General features: G+C 38.1%; 1 non-coding gene across 1 annotated transcript; it reads left to right on the top strand.

Annotated features, from left to right (window-relative positions):
• The first annotated feature begins 9863 nt into the window (after positions 1 to 9863).
• Positions 9864 to 9970, top strand: LOC127090292 (small nucleolar RNA R71). Its single transcript, XR_007791816.1, has one exon. It is a non-coding gene; the product is annotated as a small nucleolar RNA R71 (small nucleolar RNA).
• The last annotated feature ends 678 nt before the right edge of the window (positions 9971 to 10648 follow it).

The following is a 10648-nucleotide window of genomic DNA, read 5'->3' as shown; positions in this document are numbered from 1 at the left end:
ATAAGGAGTAAAGTTTCTCTTGGAATAATTTTAATATTGATCGCGACTTTATGAGTTTATCGGGGTATTAACTGCAAGTGCACAGTCTAATCGCGTAGTTTTAAAAGATATCGATCCCACAGGGACTTAATGAATCGATCTACCGTTTGTCTAGGGTTACTGCGTAAAGCTAAGGCGGATGATACTTTAATGATTAGGGGGAAAAGTAAAACTAAATTTGGATCTAGATAAAATATCAAATAATATGGATATCAGTATGTAGTTCGTCGTAATTGGGGAATCAAATCTTCGTTAGTCTTTTTCTTAATTTTAAAATAAGTCTTTTCAGTAGACACTATTTATTAAAAGTCTTTTCCTCAAACTCTCGCTCTGTTGAATTAGACTATGACTTTATATTTTAACATACACTCTCACTATTTCGTTAAATCTAAAATCACTTTTTGAAAATAATAGAATCTATAGAAACTCCTTTTGAGAAAATACTAACCGTTTAAACACCCTCGTCTCAAACTCTCGCTCTGTTGACTTAGATTATATGATTAAACTTAAATGCTTAACTCTCGTCCTCACATTTAGCTTTTAAAAATAATTTTTGAAAATGATTAGAATTTAATTAACCTTAAAAATTGCTTTCGCCCTGATTTAAAGTTAATGTTCAATTTACACTGTCTAGTTAAAAACTCAAACCGTCGTTCTATTGATTTTAACTTCTTTATGTCTTTTACTCTCGTACAAAAACCTTGGTATTAACTTTGTAAATTGAGACCAGAAAAAGAGTGACTATATTTTGAAATAAATTTAAAACCAACTCAATTTGAATTCCTTTATTCCGCTTACTTTACATACCGATATCTAAATTAATTAGCCAGACATGATAAACATGCACAAATAATAATCATGCATAAATACGGCCATATCAAACAAACAATATATATAAATAGCGGAACAAAGCATATGTAAATTAAAACAATAAATTAATTAATGAATGAACCTGGAAAAATACTAGAATTCTGGATTTTATCTCCTAGCTTCGATGCTCGAACACTCCACCACAAGTCGGTTGGATTTGTTCTTCACAATTCTCAATCAGATAGGAAAGTAAAAACAAGAAAATAAAATACTATGATCTAACGTAAGGTTAGATCCAGTAAAATTACACAATAATTTCCGGTGTAGAAACTATCGCGAGAAAATAAACTGTATGTAGGTACTTAAGCTGATCTAACATGCTGAGGTCTTTAGAGTGTTGGGGCGGTAATAATTTTGTCTTAATTTCACTCAAGTTTTATAAAATAGGCAACCTTTATACTTATTGAGTGTGTTGAATTTTGTTATGGCTCAAGAAAATTGAGGAGAATAGATAATAAAAATTTTCACACTAGGGACTTGACTTAAATTTTTTTTTTATTATTGAAAGGGAAATAACATACTCGAAAGGGAAATATTGAAAGGGAAATAAACATAACTGAAACAAAGTTTTCCCCCCTACACTTAAATGAAACATTGTCCCCAATGTTTCAAAAAAAGCGAAAAAAAGGAAAAAGATGGAACCCAAACTCAATTCTGCCAGCGTCCTCTTGTTCTCGGACCTGGTGATCGTTCACGTACTGCCAAGTCATCAAACCTGTTAAGCAAGTCAGTGAACCTCTGGTCAGTTATTGCATTCCTTTTTTGTTGTTGTTGTTGCATATGGCGCATCAATTGCATTACTTCGTTATTCTGCGCATGCATGGCATCAAGCCGTTGGGCTTGATGTTCAATAGCATCCATGATGTCATCATTTGTTGCAGGCCTTCTTCTTCAACGACGTAGGGAGGATGGACCAGCTACAGTATCGGAAGGATTATGTGGGACATAATGTTGTTCAGGACCTTGATCACCTTGCTCCATTTCGTCAAACTCGTCTGGGGACGGGTTTGCTTGTGTAGGCATGGTAGGTTCGGGAGCATTCAAATCGTAGATGAATCTGTTGGGGTTAGTAACATCGGTGAGTGCAATGTTGGGCATAACGACGCTTGCGATTTCTTGGTTATTCACCATAAGATAATAATTCCCGCCTACCCTATTTTTGATTAAGCGGCAGGAGCGACAATAGCTGATATCCATAAACAGGGGTGGAAAAGATTGCAAATTCTGAAGTCGGTCCCCTAAATTTAAACCGAGTGCGATGGTGGTTATTAATCCTCCAATCACAAAAGGTTGATTGCCTCGAGCACAAAGGGTACGGATATGGTGAAGTAAGAAAGAGGCGGCGTTTACCTCTGTATCTGCTGAAAAGATGCAGTGTAGGAAGAATAATTCTTTCGCGTTAACTTTGCTGTTGTTGGATCTTCCAAAGATGGTGTTTTGCAAAATAAGGATAAAATACCGGATAGTGGGGTTGTGTATGTGTGAAGCAAGTAATGCATCCCAATTAGTGGTTACCACACCGGATATTTTTCTAAAAAGTTCGAATGCGACCGTGTTCCAATCTGAGTTTGGAGGGATTCTTGGATAGACGTCGTCTCCTTCAGGAAAATGTAGCATGACACTCAACTGTTCTTGAGATAGTGCGTACTCAGTGTTGAACATACGGAATTTTGCGACACCGGTTAAGTACTCGTCCTCACCGGTTGGAGTGGTGTATGAATAAGAGCTTAAAAACTCCAAGGTGAGTGATGGGTATGTTGGGTGATTTTGTGTGCACAGAAAAGTTAAATCGGATAGCCTAAGCAGCCAATGCACACCTTGATGTAATCCTAATTCTTGTAAGCAATTGAAATCTGGGTACCTGGTAGATGTGACACCGCGTTGCTGGAAACGAACAAACTGCTCCCGTTGATAGTTACTATCTTCAGATCAGAAAATAATATTTCCAAATTGCATTTGATGTTGGTTCTCCGCCATTTTGAGTGGTAGGTAGAAAAAAGGAGAAAGGAAAAGAGGATGAATTTTTTTTTATTGAATGGAATGATGTGGTATAGGAAGAAATGTAGTGAAGGTATTTATAGGAAGAGTTTTAAAATTGGGAAGAGGAGTGGGTGAGAAAAAATTAATGGGGATAGAGAGGTGAGTTGAATGGGGATAAAGAGGTGAGATGAATAGAATAAAGGTGAATGGAAAAGGGGAGTAACGGTCGTGACAACGGTCAAAAACATTTCACGAGAAAGCAGGTTGTCACGCTCGTGACAACATGCGTGACGGGCGTCATGGAGGTGTGGCGACCGTGACAGCATGCGTTACGCTCGTCACGCCTCTGATCATGCAACGGTCAAAACGTTCGTGACAGCATGCGTGTTTTGTTTTATTATTTTTTTTATTTTTATTATTTTGGTTTTGTTTATTATATTTGCTACTTTACTACACCATAGAATATATATTTTTTTCTCTAATAAGCCATGTAAGTAGTAGCATACAATATATATCATCATTGGTAATTTTAGATAGTGCATAAATCAAAATGAAATTTAATTTAACCAATAATGCCAGTAGCTTCATAAAAATAAACATAATGTAATATTTGACTGAAGATAAAATAAAACATGCGAAAAATAAATCCTAAGATTAAAAATATTGTCAAACGAAACTATAAATTTCCTAAGACTAAAACTAGTTAACTGCAATTCTTCTAGCCACTTGTAGAATCTGGCGTCGGAGGAGCAAAGGAGTTGACACGGTGTAGCAACTCGTGAAATTGATTTGTCATTCTATTCATGTATTCCAAAAATTCATGTCCCATCATAGTTAACTCTTCTCTAATGGCATCTTGTTCTGACATCAAAGCTTGAATAGCGGTATTATAATCAGTTCCGGGCATATGATGTCTAAGATCAGGTACTGCCGATTCTGCGGACGGGATAGGATGGGGTGGAGAGGCAGCATCATGGTAACCAGTTGGTGTCTGCGGATCAGACTCAGCATTAGGAATCTGGTTGTCAAGAATCTCATAGTCTTGGATGGTTTCAACAGATCTAACAGGAGAAGGTATTCCATCCAGGTTGTAGAGCTAATTATTTCGGTTATGGACACTAGTCATCGGGCTAGGCATGGTGAATAGGTAAAAAGCCTGGTTGTTAATCAATAGTTCAAATTCTTCAGGTCCAAGGTTTCCTATAAACATAGTGTTGAAAAGGAAAAGTATATTCATAGGCTGAATACCACAAAAAGGGTTCAAATCAAGCATGGGTTGGCGCAATCCAATAGCATTAGCAATCATAGTTATCAATCCTCCTATTTGAATCGGTGCACGGTCATTTTGAATAAAGAGGTCAAAACTCGCCAACATATAAGTGGCACCATTCACTTGACGATTCTGGGAAGCACAAAATATTATGAAAAGTTCATCACGTGATACTGTGGTAATGTTTGATCTTTTCCCAAAAAGAGTGTGTGCTAGGATCTTGTGGAAATAATGAAAAGCTGGGTTATGTATGTTGCCAGAAAGAAACTCATGTTCCTCAGGTTCGTCATTTCCCGTCAAACTTCCCCAAAAATGCTCAAGCTCTCGATATTCAAAGAGGTCTTCTTGGCTCATGGTGAATGTGTCAAAAGAAGTAGGGAACCCTAAGAGGTTAGTAAATTCTCTAATGTTATACTGATACTCCATATTGAACATCCTGAATTGAATGAAACCTCGGTTTATTCCTTTTCCATGGTTCGGTAAATAAATCAGGGAGCTAAGGAATTCTAGAGTTAGCCTCCGGTAAGTAACAAATTGTCTCTGAATAGGAGTGGTTTCCCACCCTATTTGACTCAGAAGATATATGACACTATCTCTTAGCCCAAGTACGGTCATTGCACAATCAATAGCATAAAAATTTGGGTGCATCTCTCTCTCAGCAAGTTCTTCAAATTTTTGTCTCTGAGCTCTCCCTCGGAAATTGATACCCATGTGTTCAATATGTGCCATCAGGTTAGTGTTAACTAAAGAAAAGAAAAACAAGAATTTTAGTCAGGATTTGGCCAGATGCCGAAAGAAGAAAAAAGAAGAAAAATTTAATAATATAAAGAAAATGAAGAATGAAAACTGAATAAAATCAAAAGAATAATCAAAGAAAAATTAAAAATTTGTGGGTTGTCTCCCACGAAGCGCTTTGTTTAATGTCGCAAGCTCGACATAAAACTATTAAATGTTAATCTATTAATTTTGGAGACAATACGTCTAAGTGCAGGACTTGCGAGTCTTCATTGTTTTTAGCATAATGATAATGTTTTAGACGCTGCCCGTTTACGATAAATGATTCAATAGATTTTCCTTTAATTTCTACAGCCCCACTAGAAAAGACATTAGTGACTTTGAAAGGGCCAGACCACCTAGAGCGTAGTTTTCCTGGGAATAACTTAAGTCTAGAGTTAAACAATAGGACTACATCGCCTTGTTTGAAAGTTTTCCTTGATATACGTTTATCATGCCATTTTTCGTTCTTTCCTTGTAGATTTTGGCATTTTCGTATGCATCTTGTCTAAGTTCCTCTAATTCATTTATATCTAGAATTCGCTTTTCACCGGCGGCCTTATAGTTTAAATTTAAATTTTTAATAGCCCAATAGGCCTTATGTTCTAGCTCCACTGGGAGGTGACACGATTTACCATAAATAAGCTTAAATGGGGTTGTTCCTATGAGAGTTTTGTAGGCGGTTCGATATGCCCATAGAGCTTCGGGTAATTTGGATGACCAGTCTTTCCTCGATGTAGCGACAGTTTTTTCCAATATCTGTTTAATTTCTCTATTAGACACTTCCACTTGTCCATTAGTTTGAGGATGGTAAGGTGTTGCTACTCGATGTTTTAAACCATACTTAAACAACAATTTTTCGAGTATCTTAGATATGAAATGAGATCCACCGTCACTGACGACTATTCTTGGGACACCAAATCTTGGAAAGATTATATTCTTAAAGAGTTTAATTACTACTCGTGTGTCGTTTGTTGGAGAAGCTATAGCCTCAATCCATTTTGAGACGTAGTCAACCGCTACGAGTATGTACTTGTTACCAAAAGAAGGTGGAAAAGGTCCCATGAAATCTATTCCCCACACATCGAAAATTTCTACTTCCAAAATGCCTTTTTGTGGCATTTCATCACGTCTAGATATGTTTCCTGTGCGTTGACACCTATCGCATTTCTTGACAGCGGTATGTACATCCTTCCATATGTTTGGCCAATAAAGACCGGCTAGTAGGATTTTAGAGCAGGTTTTGGATGTACTTGCATGTCCACCATAAGGAGCGGAATGACAATGTTGGATTATACTTTCTACCTCTTCTTCAGGTATACAGCGACGAAAAATACCATCAGAGCCTCTTTTGAAAAGTAAAGGGTCGTCCCAGTAATAATGTTTTATGTCATGGAAGAATCGTTTCTTTTGTTGGTAGGATAAATCAAGTGGAACCACTCCGGCGGCTAAATAATTGACAAAATCAGCGTACTATGGTGTAACGCATACAACCAAGGTGGTTTCTACCTGTTTGTCAGCTCTATTTTCTTCCAAATTAGCTATAAGTTTATCGTACGAGAAATCATCGTTGATCGATGTTCTTTCCGGTTCCAGGTTTTCAAGTCTAGAGAGGTGATCTGCTACTACGTTTTCTGTTCCTTTTTTATCTTTGATTTCCAAATCAAATTCTTGTAGCAACAAGATCCACCTTAGGAGTCTAGGTTTAGCGTCCTTTTTTGTTAAGAGGTACTTAATGGTAGCGCGATCAGTGTAAACGATTATTTTAGCTCCGACCAAGTAGGAACGAAATTTATCCAGTGCAAATACTACTGCTAAAAGTTCTTTCTCGGTCGTGGTGTAATTCATTTTCGCTTCATCTAGAGTTCTACCCGCATAATATATGACGTGAAGTTTTTTATCCTTTCGTTGTCCTAGAACAGCGCCTACGGCGTAGTCACTTGCGTCACACATTATTTCGAAAGGTTCATTCCAATCCGGGTTCTGCATTATGGGCGCGGAGATCAATGCTTATTTAAGTGTTTAAAATGCTTCTAAACATTTATTGTCGAAGATGAATTCAGTGTCTTTCATTAATAATTCGGTTAAAGGTTTAGTTATTTTAGAGAAATCTTTAATGAATCGTCGATAAAAACCGACATGTCCTAAGAAGCTTCGTATTTCCCTCACAGTTTTCGGAGGTTGAAGGTTTTCGATTACTTCTATTTTGGCTTTGTCTACTTCAATTCCTCTATTTGATATGATGTGTCCTAAAACAATTCCTTCTTGTACCATAAAGTGACATTTTTCCCAATTAAGTACTAGGTTTACTTTTACACATCGTTCTAGAACTCTTTCTAGGTTTTCAAGACATTCTTCGAAACTTTTCCCGCATACGGAAAAGTCATCCATGAAGACTTCCATGATGCTTTCGAGAAAATCGGCGAATATTGCCATCATGCACCTTTGGAAAGTTGCAGGAGCATTGCACAAGCCAAACGACATTCGTCGATAAGCGAAGGTACCAAAAGGACATGTGAACATTGTCTTTTCTTGGTCATCAGGATGAATCGGTATTTGAAAGAAACCTGAGTAACCGTCCAGATAGCAGAAATGAGAATGCTTGGCTAGTCGTTCTAACATCTGGTCTATGAATGGTAAAGGAAAATGATCTTTTCGGGTTGCTTTATTTAGCTTTGTATAATCAATGCACATTCTCCAACCCGATTCAATTCGTTTGGTTATAGTTTCTCCTTTTTCATTTTCGATCACTGTTATACCTCCTTTCTTTGGTACTACGTGTACAGGACTAACCCATTTGCTATCGGATATAGGATATATGATACCTGCCTCTAATAACTTTGTTACTTCCTTCTTCACTACCTCACTCATGATCGGGTTTAGTCTCCTCTGATGTTCCCTAGAAGTCTTACAGTCTTCTTCTAGCATGATGCGGTGCATACAAATAGAAGGACTTATCCCTTTAAGATCGGTGATGTTGTATCCTAATGCGGTTGGATATTTTCTTAAGATATGTAGGAGTTTTTCGGTTTCAAGTTTTCCTAGTTCTGCATTGACTATTATTGGTCGTTCAAGTTCTAAGTCTAGGAATTCATATCTCAGATTTTTGGGAAGTGTTTTCAGGTCGAGGGTTGGTTTCTTAAGGCATTGCGTAGGGTCTGATGTTATTGCTAAACATTGGTTCAGTCTGTCTTCTACACTATAGTCGGATAAATCGTCATTTTCGAATTCTATTTCTTTTATGCATTCATCGATGATATCCATGAAGTAACATGTGTCTTCTATTGCAGGTGCTTTCAAAAATTTGGAAAGAATAAACTCAATTTTCTCTTTTCCTACTTCGAAAGTGAGTCGTCCTCGTTTTACATCTATGATAGCACCGGCAGTTGCTAAGAAGGGTCTTCCCAATATAATGGGGGTGACTTCATCTTCTCTTATGTTCATAATTATAAAATCGGTGGGAATGTAGAATTGACCTATGCGCACGGGAACGTTTTCAAGAATTCCTACGGGATATCTAATGGAACGATCTGCTAATTGCACGAACATTTTAGTTGGTCTTAATTCTCCCATTTCAAGTTTCTTGCATATGGACAAGGGCATGACACTGATACCGGCTCCTAAATCGCATAAAGCTTTGTTTATGACAAATTTTCCTATATGACAGGGTATAGAAAAACTACCAGGATCTTTAAGTTTAGGAGGCATATTTTGGATTATTGCGCTACACTCAGCAGTGAGTGTAACAGTTTCGTTATCTTCAAGTTTCCTTTTATTAGATAAAATTTCTTTTAAGAACTTAGCATATGAGGGCATTTGCGTAATAGCTTCTGTAAAAGGAATTGTGACGTTTAATTGTTTCAGTAGGTCAACAAATTTTTTAAATTGGCCCGCGTCTTTTGTTTTAATTAGCCTTTGAGGATAAGGGATAGGTGGTTTGTAAGGCGGTGGAGGTACATAAGGTTCTTTTTTTTCTACGGTTTCCTTATTACACTCTTCCTTTTCTTTAGGTTTACTTTCCTCCTCAGTTGACTTTTTAGAGTTTTGGCTCTCAATCCTTGGGTCAGATGGTCCTTCTACCTCTGTACCACTTCGTAATATAATTGCATGAGCGTGGCCTTTCGGATTAGGTTGTGGTTGTCCAGGAAATGCACCAGTTGGGGCAGCAGTAGGCGCTTGTTATTGAGCTACTTGCGAGAATTGCGTTTCAAGCATTTTGTTATGGGTAGCCAGGGCATCTACTTTACTTGCTAGTTGTTTAATCTGTTCGCTAGTGTGTACATTCTGGTTTAAGAATTCTTTATTGGTTTGCTGTTGAGAAGCTATGAAGTTCTCCATCATGATTTCCAAGTTGGACTTCCTAGGAACATTATTGTTAGGTGTAGATGGGGTCAGCTTTTGATATCCAGGTGGTACAACTGGAGCTTGTCTGGGAGCTTGACCTGGTGCGTATAAAGCGTTGTTACTTTTATATGAAAAATTAGGACAGTTCTTCCAGTTTGAGTTATAGGTATGGGAGTAAGGATTTCCTTGAACATAGTTCACCTGATCTGTTTGAATTCTTGTTAGGAGTTGGCAATTTGTAGGCGTGTGACCTTGAATTCCACATACTTCGCAATTTTGAGTTACGGCAACCACGGTGGCTGGAGGTGATACATTGAAACTTTCAATTTTCTGGGCAAGAGCATCCACTTTTGCATTAACATGATCAAGGCTACTTATCTCGTACATGCCACCTTTCGTTTGAGGTTTTTCTACCACTGTTCAGTCGCTTCCCCACTGATAATGATTTTGGGCCATGCTCTCGATAAGTTGATAAGCGTCGGTGTAAGGTTTATCCATAAGCGCACCACCGGCGGCGACGTCTATTTTTAACCTGGTGTTGTACAAGAGACCATTGTAGAAGGTGTGAATTACTAACCAGTCCTCTAAACCATGGTGTGGACAAAGTCTCATCATGTCCTTGTATCTTTCCCATGCTTCGAAAAAAGATTCGTTATCTTTTTGCTTAAATCCATTTATCTGGGCTCTCAAGATAGCTGTTTTGCTTGGAGGAAAATATCGGGCAAGAAAGACTTTCTTCAACTCATTCCATGTGGTGACTGAGTTGGAAGGAAGAGATTGAAGCCATCTTCTAGCTTTATCTCTTAACGAGAAAGGAAAGAGACGAAGTCGAATTGCCTCTGAAGTGACACCATTAGCTTTAACAGTGTCAGCGTATTGGACAAATACGGATAAATGGAGGTTTGGATCCTCGGTAGGATTTCCAGAAAATTGATTCTGTTGCACTGCCTGCAACAACGAAGGTTTAAGTTCGAAGTTGTTCGCTTCGATTGCGGGTGGAGCAATACTCGAATGCGACTCATCCTGCGATGGAGCGGCGTAATCTCGAAGAGCACGAGCTGGTTCGGCCATCGCTGGTATCGTTAAAGGAAGGAGATTTTTGAGATCAGGAATTTCGATTGGAGGAAGATTGTATCTAGCACGATACTACCGAATTCGTCGTAATAATCGGAGATATCGTTCAACGTCGTTGATTCGTAAGTAGTACGACTCGCCTTGTGAGCGAGTGTGTGGCATACAAATCAACGAAAAAGGGAAAAAATAAAAATGCCTTAGTCTCTACAGCGTAACAGGAGAGTTACGATATCGACTAAATAAAAGTCCCCGACAACGGCGCCAAAAACTTGATCGCGACTTTATGAGTCTATCGGG

This window comes from Lathyrus oleraceus, chromosome 5, assembly GCF_024323335.1.
Source record: "Lathyrus oleraceus cultivar Zhongwan6 chromosome 5, CAAS_Psat_ZW6_1.0, whole genome shotgun sequence".
Classification (NCBI taxonomy): Eukaryota; Viridiplantae; Streptophyta; class Magnoliopsida; order Fabales; family Fabaceae; genus Lathyrus; species Lathyrus oleraceus.
Note: the sequence above shows the minus strand (reverse complement) of the source record. Positions and strands in the feature narration are given on the sequence as shown.